The sequence below is a fragment of the Mobula birostris genome, chromosome 10 (genome assembly GCF_030028105.1).
Source record: "Mobula birostris isolate sMobBir1 chromosome 10, sMobBir1.hap1, whole genome shotgun sequence".
Classification (NCBI taxonomy): domain Eukaryota; kingdom Metazoa; phylum Chordata; class Chondrichthyes; order Myliobatiformes; family Myliobatidae; genus Mobula; species Mobula birostris.
This window is the reverse complement of record NC_092379.1, coordinates 58,099,215-58,118,534: the sequence shown is the minus strand read 5'-3', so window position 1 is coordinate 58,118,534 and position 19,320 is coordinate 58,099,215. Positions and strand designations below refer to the sequence as shown.

The following is a 19,320-nucleotide window of genomic DNA, read 5'->3' as shown; positions in this document are numbered from 1 at the left end:
TCTCACTGACCTAACTGTGTCCTGGGAACATTCTCACTGCACTAAACGTACCAAGCGACCATTCTCAAGGCAGTAATTGTGCCCTGGGCCCATTCTCACCGCAATAACTGTGTCCTGGGGCCATTTCACTGACCTAACTGTGTCCTGGGAACATTCTTACTGCATTAAATGTACCAAGGGACCATTCTCAAGGCAGTAACTGAGTCCTGGGGCCATTCTCACCACATCAGCTGTATCCTGGGGCCATTCTCACATCACTAACTGTGCCCTGGGGTCATTCTCACTGCATTAACTGTGTCCTGGGGCCATTCCACCGTCCTGGGGACATTCTCACATCACTAACTGTGTCCTAGGGCCATTCTCACCACAGCAACTGTACCCTGCGATCATTCTCACATCACTAACTGTGCCCTGGGGTCATTCTCAATGCAATAACTGTGTCCTGGGGTCATTCTCAATGCAATAACTGTGCCCTGGAGCCATTCTCACTGCACTAACTGGGTCCTGGGAACATTCTCACTGCACTAAATGTACCAAGGGACCATTCTCAAAGCAGTAACTGTGCCCTGGGCCCATTCTCACTGCAATAACTGTGCCCTGGGGCCATTCTCACTGCTCTAACTGTACCCTGGGGACATTCTCACACCACTAACTGTGTCCTAGGGCCATTCTCACCACACTAACTGTGTTCTGGGGACATTCTCACAGACCTAACTGTATCCTCGGAACATTCTCACAGAACTAACTGTGTCCTGGCCATTTTCACCACACTGTGCCCTGGGGAGATTCTCACTGCACTAACTGTGCCCTGGGGCCATTCTCATCACATTAACTATGTCCTGGGGCCATTCTCACCTCATTAACTGTGTCCTGGGGCCATTCCCACCACACTAACTGTGTCCTGGGGCCATTCTCTCTGACTTAACTGTGTCCTAGGAACATTCTCACCACACGAACTGTATCCTGGGGCCATTCTCACCACACTAACTGTGTCCTGGGGCAATTCTCACCGCACTAACTGTATCCTGGGGCCATTCTCACCGCACTAACTGTGTCCTGGGGCAATTCTCACCACACTAAATGTGTCCTGGGGCCATTCTCACTGCACTAACTGGGTCCTGGGGCCACTGTGACCTGGTTCCATTCTTACCTCACTAACTGTGACCTGGAGCCACTCTCACCGCACTTACTGTGTCCTGGGGCCGATTTCACTGCACGAACTGCACCCTGGGGCCATTCTCACCACACGAACTGTACCCTGGGGCCATTCTCGCCGCACTAACTGTACCTTGGGGCCATTCCCACTGACTAACTGTGTCCTGGACACATTCTACAATCACTAACTGTGTCCTGGGGCCATTCCCACCTCACTAACTGTGACCTGGAGCCACTCTCACCTCACGAACTGTACCTGGGGCCATTCTCACCGCACTAACTGTACTTGGGGACATTCTCACCACACTAACTATACCCTGGGGCCATTCTCACCGCACTGACTGTGTCTGCATGCGATTCTCACCGCAGTAACTGTACCGTGGGGCCATTGTCACTGCACTAACTGTGACCTGGGGCCATTCTCTCTGACCTAACTGTGTCCTGGGAACATTCTCACCACACATACTGTACCCTGGGGCCATTCTCACACACTATCTGTGTCCTTGTGCCATTCTGACCGCACTACCTGTACCCTGGGGCCATTCTCACCTCACGAACTGTACCTGGGGCCATTCTCATCACACTAACTGTATCCTGGGGCCATTCTCAGCACATTAACTGTGTCCTCGGGCGATTCTCACCGCACTAACTGTACCATGGGGTCATATGCACGGAACTAAATGTGACCTGAAACCACTCTCACTAACCGTGTCTTGGGGTCATTCTCACCACACTAACTGAGCCCTGGGGCCATTCGCACTGCACTAACTGTGCCCTGGGGCCATTCTCACTGCACTAACTGTGTCCTGGGGCCATTCTCACCACACTAACTGTGTCCTAGGGCGATTCTCACCGCACTAACTGTGTCCTGGGGCCATTCTCACTGCACTAACTGTGACCTAGTGCCATTCTACAATCACTAACTCTGTCCTAGAGCCATTCTCACCACACACACTGTGTCCTAGTGCCATTCTCACTGACTTAACTGTGTCCTGGGAACATTCTCACCGCACTAACTGCACCCTGGGGCCATTCTCACCGCACTAACTGTACCCTGGGGCCATTCTCACCACACTCCATTTGCCCTGGGGCCATTCTCACTAACTGTAACCTGGGGCAATTCTCTCCACACTTACTGTACAATGGGCCATTCTCACTGAGGTAACTGTGTCCTCGGGTGATTCTCCCCGCACTAACTGTACTCTGGGGCCATTCTCACCACAGTAAATGTGCCTTGGGGCCATTCTCACTGACATAACTGTGTCCTGGGAAATATTCCCACCTCACTAACTGTGTCGTGGGGACATTCTCACATCACTATCTGTACCCTGGGTCCATTCTCACCACACTAACTGTATCCTGGGGCCATTCGCACCGCAATAACTGTGTCCTAGGAACATTGTCACCACACTAACTGTGCACTGGGGTCATACGCACTGAACTAACTGTGACCTGGAGCCACTCTCACTAACCCTGTCCTGGGGCCATTCTCAGCACACTAACTGTGACCTGGGGCCATTCTCACCACACTAACTGTGCACTGGGGCCATTCTCACCGCACTAACTGTGTCCTAGGGCCATTCTCACTGACCTAACTGTGTCCTGGGAACATTCTCACTGCACTAAACGTACCAAGCGACCATTCTCAAGGCAGTAATTGTGCCCTGGGCCCATTCTCACAGCAATAACTGTGTCCTGGGGCCATTTCACTGACCTAACTGTGTCCTGGGAACATTCTTACTGCATTAAATGTACCAAGGGACCATTCTCAAGGCAGTAACTGAGTCCTGGGGCCATTCTCACCACATCAGCTGTATCCTGGGGCCATTCTCACATCACTAACTGTGCCCTGGGGTCATTCTCACTGCATTAACTGTGTCCTGGGGCCATTCCACCGTCCTGGGGACATTCTCACATCACTAACTGTGTCCTAGGGCCATTCTCACCACAGCAACTGTACCCTGCGATCATTCTCACATCACTAACTGTGCCCTGGGGTCATTCTCAATGCAATAACTGTGTCCTGGGGTCATTCTCAATGCAATAACTGTGCCCTGGAGCCATTCTCACTGCACTAACTGGGTCCTGGGAACATTCTCACTGCACTAAATGTACCAAGGGACCATTCTCAAAGCAGTAACTGTGCCCTGGGCCCATTCTCACTGCTCTAACTGTACCCTGGGGACATTCTCACACCACTAACTGTGTCCTAGGGCCATTCTCACCACACTAACTGTGTTCTGGGGACATTCTCACAGACCTAACTGTATCCTCGGAACATTCTCACAGAACTAACTGTGTCCTGGCCATTTTCACCACACTGTGCCCTGGGGAGATTCTCACTGCACTAACTGTGCCCTGGGGCCATTCTCATCACATTAACTATGTCCTGGGGCCATTCTCACCTCATTAACTGTGTCCTGGGGCCATTCCCACCACACTAACTGTGTCCTGGGGCCATTCTCTCTGACTTAACTGTGTCCTAGGAACATTCTCACCACACGAACTGTATCCTGGGGCCATTCTCACCACACTAACTGTGTCCTGGGGCAATTCTCACCGCACTAACTGTATCCTGGGGCCATTCTCACCGCACTAACTGTGTCCTGGGGCAATTCTCACCGCACTAACTGTGTCCTCGGGCCATTTTCGCTGCACTAACTGTACCCTGGGGCCATTCCCACTGACTAACTACGTCCTGGACGCATTCTACAATCACTAACTGTGTCCTGGGGCCATTCTCACCTCACTAACTGTGACCTGGAGCCACTCTCACCGCATTAACTGTGTCCTGGGGCCTTTCTCACCGCACTGACTGTACCTGGGGCCATTCTCACCTCACGAACTGTACCTGGGGCCATTCTCACCACACTAACTATACCCTGGGGCCATTCTCACCACACTAACTATACCCTGGGGCCATTCTCACCTCACTGACTGTGTCCGCGTGCGATTCTCACCGCACTAACTGTACCGTGGGGCCATTCTCACTGCACTAACTGTGACCTGGGGCCATTCTACAATCACTAACTGTTTCCTGGGGCCATTCTCTCTGACCTAACTGTGTCCTAGGAACATTCTCACCACACGAACTGTACCCTGGGGCCATTCTCACTGACTAATTGTACCCTGGGGCCATTCTCACCGCACTAACTGTGTCCTGGGGCCATTCTCACCGCACTAATTGTACCCTGGGGCCATTCTCACCGCACTAACTGTGTCCTGGGGCCATTCTCACCGCACTAACGGTGTCCCTGGGGTCATTCCCACCACACTAACTGTGACCTCGGTCCATTCTTACCTCACTGACTGTGACCTGGAGCCGCTCTCACCGCACTAACTGTGTCCTGGGGCCATTTTCACCGCACGAACTGTACCCTGGGGCCATTCTCACCGCACTGAGTCCTGGGGCCATTCTCAACGCACTGACTGTGTCCTCGTGTGATTCTCACTGCACTAACTGTACCGTGGGCCCATTCTCACTGCACTAACTGTGTCCTGGGGCCATTCTCTCTGACTTAACTGTGTCCTAGGAACATTCTCACCACACGAACTGTATCCTGGGGCCATTCTCACCGCACTAACTGTGTCCTGGGGCCATCCTCACTGTCTAATTGTACCCTGGGGCCATTCCCACAATACCAACTGTGTCCTGGAGCCATTCTCACCACACTACCTGTACCCTGGGGCCATTCTCACCACAATAACTGGGTGCTCGAGCCATTCTCACCAAACTACCTGTGTCCTAGGGCCATTCCGACCACACTACCTGTGTCCTAGGGCCATTCCGACCACACTAACTGTGACCTGGGGCCATTCTCACCTCACTAACTGTGTCCTGGGGCCATTCTCAGTGCACCAACTGTACCCTGCGGTCATTCTCACATCACTAACTGTGCACTGGGGTCATTTTCACTGCACTAACTGTGCCCTGGGGCCATTTTCACTGCACTGACTGTGCCCTGGGGCCATTCTCATTGCACTAACTGTGTCCTGGGCCATTCTCACCACACTATACCCTGGGGCCATTCTCATTGCACTAACTGTGACCTGGGGCCATTCTCACCTCACTAACTGTGTCCTGGGGCCATTCTCATCACACTAACGGTATCCTGGGGCCATTCTCATCACACTAACGGTATCCTGGGGCCATTCTCAGAGCTCTTACTGTATCCTCGGGTGATTCTCACCGCACTAACTGTACCTTGGGACCATTCTCTCTGCACTAACTGTGACCTAAGGCCATTCTACAAGCAACACTGTGCCCGGGGGCCATTCTCACCACACTAACTGTGTCCTGGGGCCATTCCCAGCACACTAACTTTGTCCTCGGGCGATTCTCACCGCACTAACTGTACCCTGGGGCCATTCTCACTGCAGCTACTGTGACCTAGGACAATCTCCAATCACAAACTGAGTCGGGGGCCATTCTCAGTGCACCAACTGTACCCTGGGGCCATTCGCACATCACTAACTGTGCACTGGGGTCATTCTCACTGCACTATCTGTGCCCTGGGGCCATTCTCAGCGTTCTTACTGTGTCCTAGGGCCATTGTCACCACACTGTACCCTGGGGCCATTCTCAGTGCAGCAACTGTACCCTGGGGCCATTTGCACATCACTAACTGTGCACTGGGGTCATTCTCACCACACTAACTGTGCCCTGGGGCCATTCTCACTGCACTTTCTGTGCCCTGGGGCTATTCTCATCACACTAATTGTATCCTAGGGCCATTCTCACATCACTAACTGGGTCCTGGGACCATTCTCACCTCGCTATCTGTGTCCTGGGGCCATTCTCACCACACTACCTGTGTCCTGGGGCCATTCTCATCACACTAACTGTGTCCTGGGGCCATTCTCAGCACACTAACTTTGTCCTCGGGCGATTCTCACCGCACTAACTGTACCCTGGGGCCATTCTCACTGCAGCTACTGTGACCTAGGACAATCTCCAATCACAAACTGAGTCCTGGGGCCATTCTCAGTGCACCAACTGTACCCTGGGGCCATTCTCACCACACTACCTGTGTCCTGGGGCAATTCTCATCACACTAACTGTACCCTGGGGCCATTCTCAGCGCACTTACTGTGTCCTCGGGCGATTCTCACCGCACTAACTGTACCCTGGGATCGGGTTTTTTGAAGTGGCGACAAACAGAATTGACAAGGGCAGGGCCATAAACATTCTCTACATGGAAATGAGATTGGTATTTGACAATTTCAAATGGATATGAGCTGGGTCCACTGCTGTTTGTACATCAATGAACTGCCTGACAATGTTGTTTATAGTAAGTTTGCACATGGCACCAGAATTGACCAGAAGTGAAGTGAGTAATGTAAATTTACAAGTTGATCTCGATCAACTGAGGAAGTGGGCCAGGAAAAGCAAATGGATTTTAACTTGCAACTGTGTGAAGTGTTACGTTTGGTAAGTTAAACTAGGGAAGAAGATAGACACTAAATGGTAGGCACCTGGGGTGTGTTGTAGAACAGAGAAACATAAGTTTCAGTTTCCTGTAAGTACAGGTAGACAGGATGTTGAAGAAGGAGCTTGGTAGCTTGCTTCATTGGGCAGGGCAATAAGCACAAGAGTTTCAGTATCCTGTACAAGATATTTGTGAGATCTCACTTGGAATATGATATGCACTTCTGTTTGCCCAGCTATGGAAAGGTGGTTTTGTACAGAAAAGGGTACAGGAAAGACTTATGAGGATGTTACTGGGATTAGAGGATTTGAGTTACAGAGAGAAACTGGATAGCTGGTATTTTTTTCCTTGGGTATAGGATGCTGAGTGATGGCCTTTTTATAACATAATGAGGGGCACAGATAAAATGAATGGTCCAAAGGAATAGTGCTTATCCAAGAGGTGAAAGGGGTAAGATCTAAGGGTCGTTTTTTTATCACACGGAGGGTGATGCGTATGTGGAAAGAACTGCCAGAGGGAGTGGTAGAATCAGATAAAGTTACAATGTTCAAAGATCATTTGCACACATACATGGATTGGAAAGAATGAGAGGAATATGGGCCAAAAGCAGGGCAATGGGAGTAGCTCAAGTGGATGAGTTGGGCTTACCGACCTGTGTCCTTACTTCAGGACTCTGTGGCTCCAGAGTAAATATTGGAAACACAGTCATGGGGGGACAGAAAGAACAAAAGCAGAAGGCAGAAGTGATGAAATGACAGAAGCTTTATGAATGTGATTAGAGGAAGAAGATTACAGAAAGGTGTTAAAAAAATTGCAGAACTAGTACCTACCATCCTAGAAAAAAATATGTTGGTTTCTAAGCCTTGAAACTTTTGAATTCCATATTGAAGGATGAAGTTTTTAATGGGCTTATCAGACTTTAAAAGGTTAGAAAAATAGGGTCACTGCCTGACACATTGAGGCTGATTTAGCAGTGAGCACTCTCAGATCACTACTGTCTTCCAAAAATAAACTCAACTTGCTGCTAGCAATCTTTCCAAGGAAGAAGCTGGAAACAACAATAGAAGCCACAAAAGATTTAAGGAACTTGTTCTGCCAGCGAACTCGAGTTTCTTAGCCTATTCTTTCAAACACCATGAAACCAAACACATTGTACCCCCCCCCCCACCTCAGTACTTCTCCCCCCTTTTCTTTCTTCCATGGGCTACTTTCCTCTCCTATCAGACTTCTCCTTCTCCAGCCCTGTATTTGTTTCACAAATCAACTTTCCAGCTCTTTACTTCACCCCTCCCCCTCCCGGTTTCACCTATCACCTTATGTTTCTACCTTCCCTCTCCTCACCTTTTAACTCTACTCCTCATCTCTTTTTTCTCCAGTCCTACTGAAGGGTCTCAGACCAAAATGTTGACTGTACTCTTTTCCACAGATGCTGCCTGACCTGCTGAGTTCCTACTGAATTTTGTGTATGCTGCTTGGAGTTTCAGTGTCTGCAGATTTTCTCTTGCTTGTGACTGAAATGCTGTTTCAGAATATTCCTGAGAAATTCTGGAAACATTCATTAAATGTTTACTAACTTAATACTTAAAGATTTTAAGTCTTAGAAAGATTAGCAAATCATTTTATTGCAAAAACATATCAGAAATTAATTTTATGTGAATAAACACTTACCCGAAGCTTATGGTAATTCCCTTCCATTCCACCTCAGGGGTAAAAAAAAAGTTGTGCCTCCTTCTTTATACCGATGCATAGTTGTTCAGCGAGTTTGGAAGTTGCATAGGAAGCAGCAAACTCTTGTGCTGAGATCTACAAAGAAGTATCAGTCAGATTGCAGCCTGTTTCCCACATTTCTCCGCCCATTCACAAAACTTGCTGAGAGCCACAAGGTAGTGATTTTGAAAGCTGGCCCATCAACTAACTTTTCAGAAATATCAGTTGACAGCTTTTCCTTCTCCTTCTATCTATCATTTTCCAGTCTGCAAACTATCAGCATCTACTTAAGTACATTTGAAGTATATGTAGTATTTGAAGCGGAATTGTAAGAACAATTTGTAAAGATTGAAATTGTCACAAATAGCAAAAGGTATTTAGAGATTATTTTTGTAAAATTAAAATTGCTACCAACAGCTAAATTTGCATCCTGTTTAATGAGACATACTCTGACCAAAGTTTATGTTGAGTTTTCTCCTGCACTGATCTTCATCTGAGTTCTTGAATTATTCTTTACAAAACAAGTTGTATAAATTGCATTCTTGTTTATTCTTCAATTTTTAGGGGGAGTTCCTTAAAGAATAACAAAGTAAATAGTAAAATAATTTGTAGATAGTTCACTTTATGACGGTGAACAAGATCATGGTTTCTAGTTATGTTTAAGAAAAATAAGCAATGAAAATCATTGCCCAGATCTTTAGTCCATAATTCGTGAGATTGTAAAACATTACAGGAACAAGTCCTTCAGCTTATGATATCTATGTTGACCATGATGCCAGTTTAAACTGTCTGCACATGGTCTGTATCTCTCCATTCCCTACCTGTTCATGTGCCTTTCTGATTACCTTTTACACATTCCCTGTAATATCTGCTTCCACCACCTCCCTCGGTAGCACATTTCAGTCACATCTGTATCTGCATAAAAAGAACTTACCTTATAAATCTTTAAACTTACCACCAGCAACTTAACTCCATGCTTTCTAATATTTGATATCACCAAAAAAGATTCTGGCTTTTTACCCTGTCTATGGATCTCATAAATTTATATGCTCGTATCAGTTTGCTCCTTAGTCTCCAACTCTCTAGGGAAAACAGCTCAAGCTTATCCAACTATTTATTCCCTTTAGCTAATACTACCTAATCCAGCAAACTCTTAATGAAACATCTGTCCCTTCTCCAAAGCTGCCCTGATCTTCCTGTACTGTTACCAGAACTGCACACAATATTGTAAACTTTGCCTTATCATTATTTAATACGGTTGCAACACGACTTTCTGACTTTTCTACCCAATGCCCCAACCAATGAAGATAAGTTTGCAGTGCACTAGTTTTACCACCCCACTTATCTGTGTTGCCAATTTAAAACTTTACAAGTACTGGGAAATTATGGACACATAAGATATATAAGAAATTACATTTATTGGCACAACTTACTCAGTATTGATTAGCATTTGTTGGCCCTGATATGGATTGCTGTCTCACTTTGTTCTCATCAAAGGATTTCAGGCTTGGTTTCACAATATAACTTCTGCTGAGTGTGGTTATCTAAAGAACACCAGAAAAAAAAACTTATTATTTAAAATATATACTTTAGATGGTAACATAAACAAGTCTATATTGTTTTGCCATGTTCCCGTCACCTAATTATCAGTGCTGATTCATTTTGACTGTTTTTCCAAGGTTTTGATTTTATACAAATTTGTTAGCTATGTGATCTTATAACTGTTGTGCCCAAATACAAATAATGGCTTTTTTAAGAGGAACGTGACTGGCCGGTGGGCTCACCTTGGTTGATGATATTGGTCCATAGAGAAGCTCCTGCAGTTGTTGGTTCCAATGATCTTTGATTTTCTCCTTCCCCACCCCCTGTTATTACCTTTCCTTTCAATCCCTTTTCACTCATTGTGCATCTTGCCTTTCGTTAGATGAATCATTGTTGTCTGCCATGGCCACTCCATGTATCAGGATGCTCCTTCTGGAGAACCAACGTTGGGACGTACACTCAGTGGCCACATCACTACATACCTCCTGTTTATGGTCTTCTGCTGCTGTGGTTCATCCACTTCAAGTTTCAACATGTTCAGAGGTGCTCTTCTGCACACCACTGTGGTAACATGAGTTACTGTTGCCCTCCTGTCAGCTTGAACCAGTCTGGCCATTCTCCCCTGACCTCTCACATTAATAAGGCATTTTCACCCACAGAACTTCCACTCACTGGATGTTTCCTGTTTTTTGTGCCATTCTCTGTAAGCTCTGGAGACTGTTCTTGTTGAAAATTCCAGGAGATCAGCAGTTTCTGAAATATTCAAACCTCTCCATCTGGCACCAACAATCATCAATTGATCAAAGGCACTCAGATCACATTTTTTGGATGTTTCATCTGAACAGCAATTGAACCCCTTGACCATGTCTACACGTTTTTGTGCTTTGAATTGCTGCCACCAGATCAGCTGATTTGTGCTAATAACTTGACCACTGAGTGTATGTAGTCTGCAAACTAAGTACTAAATTCCTGAACTGCAGGTAGCTTGCTACCTGACTATCTCTTTTCTCTCTCCTCCTAATCCTGCTAAACTCACCCTAGTCCCCGTCCCTCTCTGCCCCCCCCCCCCCACTCTCTCTTTTTCAACATAGATTTGTTTCCTTATCTCTATCACTTCTGGACTGATTCATTTAACTGCAGGATGGTTACATTGACTCCATGTAGGTTTATGTGAGAAGACTCCAGTTAGTTCCACCTACCACCATCTCCTCCATTGTCCTGCTACTTCTTCCATTACAGGTAGTTTCTCTCTTTGGAGGACAACCATTAAACTTGCTTTCAAAATTACACTTGGCATTTGATCTGAACCCTGACATTGATCACATCAAAAGATTCCTCATTCACAGCTTCTTCTCCAACTTTATTGATAGAGTCTGTTCTGCTGCCTGTATTCAACTGCATCCTTCACTCATTCAGTTTAAGGTTTCCCTTGTCATCACCCAAACAGTCCAAATTTTCAGTAATCTGCCTTGGCATCTTCTGCCAATTTCAGTCAGGTGTCCACATCCTTGCCTTTTCTACATGAAATGTTGCCGTAGAAAAGCGGTATCCATCATCAAAGTTCCTCACTGTCCAGGCCATGCTCTTTTCTCACTGCTGCCATCAGGTAGAAGGTACAACAGCCTCAGGGCTCACACTAGGTTAAAGAACAGTTACTACCCCTCAACTGTCAGGTTCCTGAACAAAGGGGGATACCTACACTCATTTAAGGACTCTGTTATATTGTTATTTCATGCTTGTTATTTACTGCTGTTTATTTATATCTGCATTTGCATGGTTTGTTTTCACTTTATAGATCCTGTTTATAGTTACTGTTCTATACATTTGCTAAGTGTGCCTGCATAAAAAGAACCCCAGGGTTGTATGTGGTGACTTGTATGTACTTTGAAAATAAATTTTACTTTGAAGTTATTTATCTCAAAGTTCAAAGTAAATTTATTATCAAAGTACACACATCACCACATACAACCCTGGGGTTCTTTTTCTTTCAGGAATTCTCAATAAATCCAATAGCCATAACAGAATCAGTACCCAATAGGGCAGACAACCAGTGTGTAAAAAAACAACAAACAGCAAATACAAATAAACAAACAAATAAATAAACAAACAAGAAATATTGAGAACATAAGATGAAGAGTCCTTGAAAGTGGGTCCATAGATTCTGGGAACATTTCAATGATGAAGTGAAGTTGAGTGAAGTTATGCCCTTTGTTTCAAGAGCCTGATGGTTGTGGGATTCCTGAACCCGGTGGTGTGAGCCCTGAGGTCCTGTACACTCTCCCTGATGGCAGCAGTGAGAAGAGAGCATATCCTGGTGGTGGGGATCACTGATGATGGATGCTGCTTTCCTGCAACAATGCTTCATGTAGATGTGCTCAGTGAGGGAAGGCTTTACCTGTGATGGACAGAGGTGTATCCATACTTCTTGTAGGATTTACCATTCAAGGTCATAGGTGTTTTCAAACCAGGTTGTGATGTAACCTGTCAATTTACTCTCCACCACACATCTATAGAAATTTGTCAAAGTTTTAGATGTCATGCCAAATCTTCGCGAACTCTAAAGGAAGTGGAGATGCTGATGTGCTTTCTTCGTAATTGCATTGAGCACACAGCAGGTCCTCCGAAATAATCATACCAGGGAACTCAAATCTGCTGATCCTCTGATGAGGACTGGCTAACTGACCTCTGGCTTCCTCCTCCCGAAACCAATAATCAGCTCCTTGGTCTTGCTGACATTGAGTGAGAGGTTGTTGTTGTGGCACCGCTCAGCCAGATTGTCAATCTCCCTCCGATATACTGATTCATCACCAGCTTTGATTCTGCCTAATACAGTGGAGTTGACAGCAAACTTGAATATAGCATTGGAGCTGTGCTTAGCCACACCGTCATAAATGAGCAGGGGGCTAAGTACACAGTCCTATGGTGCACCTGAGCTGATGGAGATTGTGGAGGAGATGCCGTTGCCAATCTAAACTGACAGGGGTCTGAAAGTGAGGAGATCGAGGATCCAGTTGAACAATGGGGTGTTGAGGCCAAGTTGTTGAAGCTTATTGATCAGCTTTGAGGGGATAACAGTAGTCAATAAAAAGCATCCTGATGCATGCACCTTTACTGTGCAGACATTCCGGGGTTGAGTAAAGAGTACCAGTGAGATGGCATCTGTTTTTCTGGTAGGTCATTTGGAGTGGATACAAAATCATATCTCAAGAGTTGATATGTTTCATCATTAACTTCTCCAAACATTTCATCACTGTGGCCGTAAGTGCTATTGGACATAGTCACTGGGCAGGCTAACACATTTGTCTAGGGCACCAGTATTATTGAAGCCTGTACTTCGTCTGCTGAGGAGAGAAGCTAGAGATCTCAGTAAACTCTCTAGCCAGTTGATCACTGCAGGCCTCCAGCTGATATATTAGAATGAGGCATTTATTATCTCTCCGTAGACGATGCCACATATGGCGAGAATATCCAGCATTTCCTGTTTAGCCCTTGACCACTCTGCCAAAGAGATCTATCTCTCTCTACCTGTTCTAACCACTGTGTATGGTGTGTACCATTTTAAATGAAGAACCAGATGTCTCTTTATCTTCACTGCTCCCAGGAGAGCATCCTCTGCATCTCCAGTCAGTTTAAAGCCACCCATCCCTGAGATCATTTTGGGAAATCCCTTCTATACAATGTCTAAAGCTGTTGCATCTTTCTGAAAGTGCGGAACTCACACGTAGGATAGTGTCAATTGAACCAATGTCTTATAAGACCTGATTATAATTTCCTTACTCTTAACGCTGTGCCTTTATGTATAACTCTACAGGTCCTATATGCTTTTCAAATCAGTTTTTCCATCTTCCAGTAAATTACAATGATATCCTCCAATCCATTTCCTACCATTTTTTTGTAATTATTTGTAAGGGGTTTCTTCTTTTATGTTACTGCTAAGGCTAATAAAAATGGCTTCTTTGTTATGTTAGAATAAAATGGCTTCTTTGTTATGTTCACTGCTGAGAAAGTGCTTCTCTCTCGCAGCTTGTTTGGGTTATAATTACCGATAAGAAAATTGTATTAATTTGCTAACCAATTGGGATAGATGTTATTCTTTCTTGTGTGTCTGTTTATAGGTTTCCAGGGCGCAGGCCTGGGCAAGGTTGTATGGAAGACTGGCAGTTACCTATGCTGCAAGTCTCCCCTCTCCACGCCACCGATGTCATTCAAGGGAAGGGCATTAGGACCCATACAGCTTGGCACCGGTGTCGTCGCAGAGCAATGTGTGATTAAGTGCCTTGCTCAAGGACACAACACGCAGCCTCAGCTGAGGCTCGAACTAGCGACCTTCAGATCACTAAACAGATGCTTTAAACACTTGGCCACGCGGCAACACTGTGTGTCTGTAAGCTATTGTTTTTTGTGGGCTTTGGGGCAAAAGGCGCAATGGGGACAGAGAGAGGAGACACGATGCCGTAAGCTGGGCAGCGGGACGGACCCCGAGCGGGAGTCCGCGGCCCAGGGTCTTCGGCGAGGAGAGGAGACAAAGACAGACTTGTGTGGAGTGTCTGGTCGACCACCGTGGATGGTTCCAGGCGGCGGGTCGAGGAGGTCGGAGGGGGATCGAATAGTGGAAAGAAGACTCCATAAATTGAGCTCCAACTGTTGTGCACGAGGTGTTTGAACTTTCATAAGATTGGCACCTTTTACTTTCCTTTTATATTTTATCTCTATTAATTACATAGTTCCAGTAAGATCTATAAATTGTCATCATTTAATTGTATCTGGTGTATTGTCTGTTATTTAGCGGGGTGGGGTACATCACACAGCATCTACACAAACTAATTACCCAGTTTGGCGGGGCTGAAGGCTGCTCCCCCTAGATGACAGTGAGCTGAGCGAGTCTGAGGCTTACCAGGGGGTTACATTTGGGGGTTTGTCCGTGGATTTGATTCAGTAGGAAACTGTGTGATCGCCCTCTTTAAATTATGCATGCTGCGGGGACGGAAATTTGGTGTGCCTCTGTGGGATTGCTGGTTATTACTGCAGGCATGTTGGGTGGAGTGTTTGTTGGTACCCTGGCGGTCTTTGTTCGAGTTTAGACTAGCTCTGGCAAGTTGGTGGTGGGACTGCCAGTGTCTATTTGTGCCCCAGGTGAGGTGGGGCCATGGGCAGTCCATACTGTTGGGAGAGAGAGGAAAGAGTGGTCTGATTCGGAGGTAGTGTCTGCAAATAAATGCTCCAGCTATGGAAGGCTCTGCCTGGCTTTTGGGATATTGTCCACCCCTAAAGGGGCGGAGGCGTACGAGACATGGGCGGAGCGGATCTCTCAGTTGTTAGATGAGTGGCAGTGCTCGGTTGAGGGAGAGCGACAGGGATTGGTTGAAAGTTTGAGTAGGCGGGCTGGTGACGGTGTTAGAGCTGTCAGGTTCACTTACACCGTAGTGACAGCTGCCGGTTATCTGAAAACGGGGGAAAATGCGCTTGGTTCGACAGGAAGTAAAATGCAGCACCTGGGGGGGCTTTCCATACCTGTGTCAGGAGATTGGAGAAAAGCTTTCAGGGTATCTTCTCTGGCTAGGAGGGCAGATAAATAGCTTGCGGTGCCAGGGGGATCAGCCCCTTCCTAAGTTGGTCAGCTGATTAGAGAGGTGTTGGGAAATTTAGTGGAGGCCCATTGGGGGAATGGCTTGGGATCTCTGGGGGAGCACGTTCCCAGCAATGTACCAAGGAACTTCCGAAAGGAAAAGACCCTATTCCTGAATGCTTAGAGGGACCACGCCCCCGTGTGTCATTACGGATAGATGGAAGCTATGCTAAAGCCATCCTCGACACCAGGGCACAGATCAAGTTGTTGTACAGTTCGTTTTACAACCGGTTTCTGAAGCATTTACCCTTGACAACATTAAGGGCACTGGAGATTTGGGGTACTAGTGCCAGTGATTATCCAGAAGCTGATTATTGGTCAGTGAAATTGGAGTTCATGGGGGCATTGTCTGTGCACCCAGTGTTTCGAGCTGCTTGTGAGGACGTGTGTAGTAGCATTGGGTCGGTACCGAATTTAAACGAGAGCTGATTGTGGTATGGCTTGGAGGAAGTATCTGAGGGTGAGACACCCTTAGTAGACGCTCTGAAATACCACAAGGGAGGGAAGTTGACTGCTGAAGACACCTCGGTGAGAGAGAGGCCGTGGCGACTGGACCCTGTAGCCGTGGAAGACGAAGGCAGCGTGTGTGTGGACTATAGGACTCTGAACAGGTGCACTGTCATTGACCAGAATACGGTCGATTGTTTTTGCAGGCTTTGAGGCAGAAGGCCCAACAGGGACAGAGAGAGGAGACGCAATGCTGTAAACTGGGCGGCGGGATTGACCCCGAGTGGGAGTCTGAGGCCCAGGGTCTTTGGCGAGGAGAGGAGGCGAAGACAGACTCGTGTGGAGCATCTGGTCGACCACCGTGGTTGGTTCCAGGCGGCAGGTCGAGGTGGTCGGAGGGGATCGAATGGTGGAAAGAAGACTCCGTTAATTGAGCTCCAACTGTTGTGCACGAAGTGGTTGAACTTTCATAAGTTTAGCGCCTTTTACTTTCCTTTTATATTTTATCTCTATTAATTACATAGTTCCAGTAATATCTATAAAGTGTAATCATTTAATCGTATCTGGTGTATTGTCTGTTATTTGGGTGGGGTGGGGTACATCACACAGCATCCACACAAACTTAATTATCCAGTTTGGCGGGGCCGAAGGCTGCTCCCCCCAGACGAAAGTGAGCTGAGCGAGTCTGAGGCTTACCAGGGGGCTACATATGTTTCCTAAATCTATTCTCTTACTTTGGTACACAGATTAACATCCCATTTCTATGCTCACTCAGACAATTTGCACTTGACATCAATTACTGACCTCACAAATCAACACACAAGGCATCCATCTTCAGCTAATTCACTAATCAGCTTCCTCTGTCATTAGTCAACATGGAGCATGTTTTCTGATGATTGCACAATGTTCAATTCTATTTGCAACTACTGTATTCAGCAAGATGAACGCGCTCAGATCTGCACACAGCAAGATCTACACATCATTTTGGCATGGCCTGAGAATTAGCAAAAATGACTATGTCCCTTAAGAGAGAATTTAAACACCCACCCTTGACATTTAAGGGTATTATCATCACAAAGCTACATGCAGTAGGTCAGAGGCTGGAGGCTGGCTACCTTGAATCAAATGACTCACTTCCTGACAACCCAGATCACTTTTGTCATCTACAAGGCACAAGTGTGGAGTGTGGCCAAATACTCTGCTATTGCTGAATGCAGCAAGAATAACTTGATTGATAGCCCATCAACCACCATCCATTCCCTCCACCATTGACAGAAAGCAACAGCAAATGTGTACTTACTCATAAGTTACACTGCAGTTCCTCACCAAGGCTACCCTGAGGTACCTTCCAAATTTATTACCCCCAGCACAAAGGAGAAGGAGAGCAGAGACACAGAAATGTCACCCCTGCAGTTCATCCTTCAAGTCACGCACTATCACACAAAGTTCAAAGAAGGTGTGCAGGGCAAGTGTGTTTTTTTCACACAGAGAGTGGTAGGTACCTGAAATGCATTACCAAGGGTGGTGGTGGAGCAGATACAATAGAAACATTTAACAAGCTCAGAGATAGGCTCATGAGTTGACAATCCACGTCAGGGCTGTGTGAAAAGAGTTACCTTTTAATAAGGAGGCTGATTGAAATTTCAAAGGCAGAGTTTTACTGCAGTTTCTGCAGGTGAATAATTCAAGTGCAAGTGGAGTGGCCATTCTTTGCTCAGCCATTTACTTGTCTAGAGTGGCTTTGCCTCATCAGGTTTGGGTGAGATACATTGTCTTGTAAATCACTCTCTCTCTCTGTCCCTATTTATTTATTCCTCATGTTAGGGCATGACTGAGAATGGCTCCAGGGGCAGTGTTCTGTACTGTGTGTGGGATGTGGGAAGTCTGGTAGATGTCCAGTCTCCCAGATAAACACATCTGCATCAGGTGCATCAAGTTGTAGCTCCTGAGAGAACGTGTTAAGGTACTGGAGCTGCAGCTCGATGACCTTCAACTCATATGGGTGAATGAGGAGGTGACAGACAGAAGTTACAAGAAGATAGTTACCCCAAGGTTGCAGGAGACAGGTAACTGGGTGGCCATCAGCAGAAGGAGAGGAAATGTGCAGCCAGTGCAGAGTACACCTGTGGCCATTCCCTGCAATAACAAATTATACAACTTCATATACTAGTGAGGGGGTCACCTACCGGGGGGGAGCCACGGGGACCGGGTCTCTGGCACTGAGTCTGGTGCTGTGGCTCAGAAGATCAGAGAGATGAAGAGGACTGCAGTGGTGATAGGAGATTCCCTAGTCAGAGGACCAGAGATGAGATTTTGTGAGTGAGATAGAGACATCTGGATGGTATGTTGCCTCCCAGGTGCCAAGATCAGGGATGTCTTGGATCAGGTCTATGGCATTCTCAAGGGGAAGGGTGAACAGCCTGAAGTCTTGGTACATATTGGAATGAACGGCAAAGGTAGACAAGGTGAAGAAGTTCTGAAGAAGGATTTTAGGGAGCTAGGTAGAAAGCTGAGAAACAAGACCTCCAGAGTAGTAATCTCCAGATTGCTTCCTGTGCTAGGTGCCAGTCAGGGCAGGAATAGGATGATTTGGCAGGTGAATGCGTGGCTGAGGAACTGGTGCAGGGGGCAGGGGTTCAGATTTATGAATCATTGGGACCTCTTCTCAGGAAGATATGACCTGTAGAAAAGCGATGGGTTACACCTGAACCAGAGGGGGTCCAATATCCTTGCGGGCAGCTTGTCAGGAGTTGTTCAGGTGGGTTTAAACAAATTTGACAATGGGGTGGGAACTGGAGTGACAGTGCTAAAAATGAGGGGGTTGGTTTGTAAACGGAGGCAACGTGTAGTGAAACTCCTGGCAAGGAGATGCTGTTGATGGGGCAAAATTACAGTCAACAGGATGAGTTGCAATGTAAAAGGTGACGAAATTGAAAAGGGTAAATACAGGATTGAAGGTGTTATATCTGAGTGTGTACAGTATACGGAATAAGGTAGATGAACTTGTAGCACAGTTGCAGATTGACAGGTATGATGTGTAGGCATCACCGAGCCATGGCTGAAAGAATATTATAGCTGGGAGCTGAACGTCCAAGGAGACACATTGTATTGAAAGGACAGACAGGAAGGCAGAGAGGGCAGCATTGTTCAGTTGGTTAAAACTGAAATCAAATCATTAGAAAGAGGTGACATAGGATCAGAAGGTGGTGAATCATTGTGAACGGAGCTAGGAAACTGCAAGGGTAAAAAGACCCTGATGGGAGTTTCATACAGACCCCCAAACAGTGGTAAGGATGTGGCCTACAAATTACAATGGGAGATAGAAAATGCTTGCCAAAAGAGCAATGTCATGGGGGATTCAACAAGCAGATAAATTGGGAAAATCAGCTTGGTGCTGGATTCCAAGAGGGGGAA

At 46.4% G+C, this 19,320-nt stretch overlaps 1 protein-coding gene across 4 annotated transcripts in view; it reads right to left on the bottom strand.

Moving 5' to 3' along the window:
• Positions 1-19,320, bottom strand: part of LOC140204064 (probable G-protein coupled receptor 174) — a 316,875-nt gene that overhangs the window by 35,098 nt on the left and 262,457 nt on the right. For all 4 annotated transcript variants that reach the window (XM_072270355.1, XM_072270353.1, XM_072270352.1 and 1 more), the window contains exons 2-3: positions 9,725-9,835; positions 8,253-8,387 (exon numbers count right to left, since the gene is read on the bottom strand). The gene's annotated coding sequence lies outside the window, so the exon portion shown is untranslated. The remainder of the gene's footprint in view (positions 1-8,252; positions 8,388-9,724; positions 9,836-19,320) is intronic.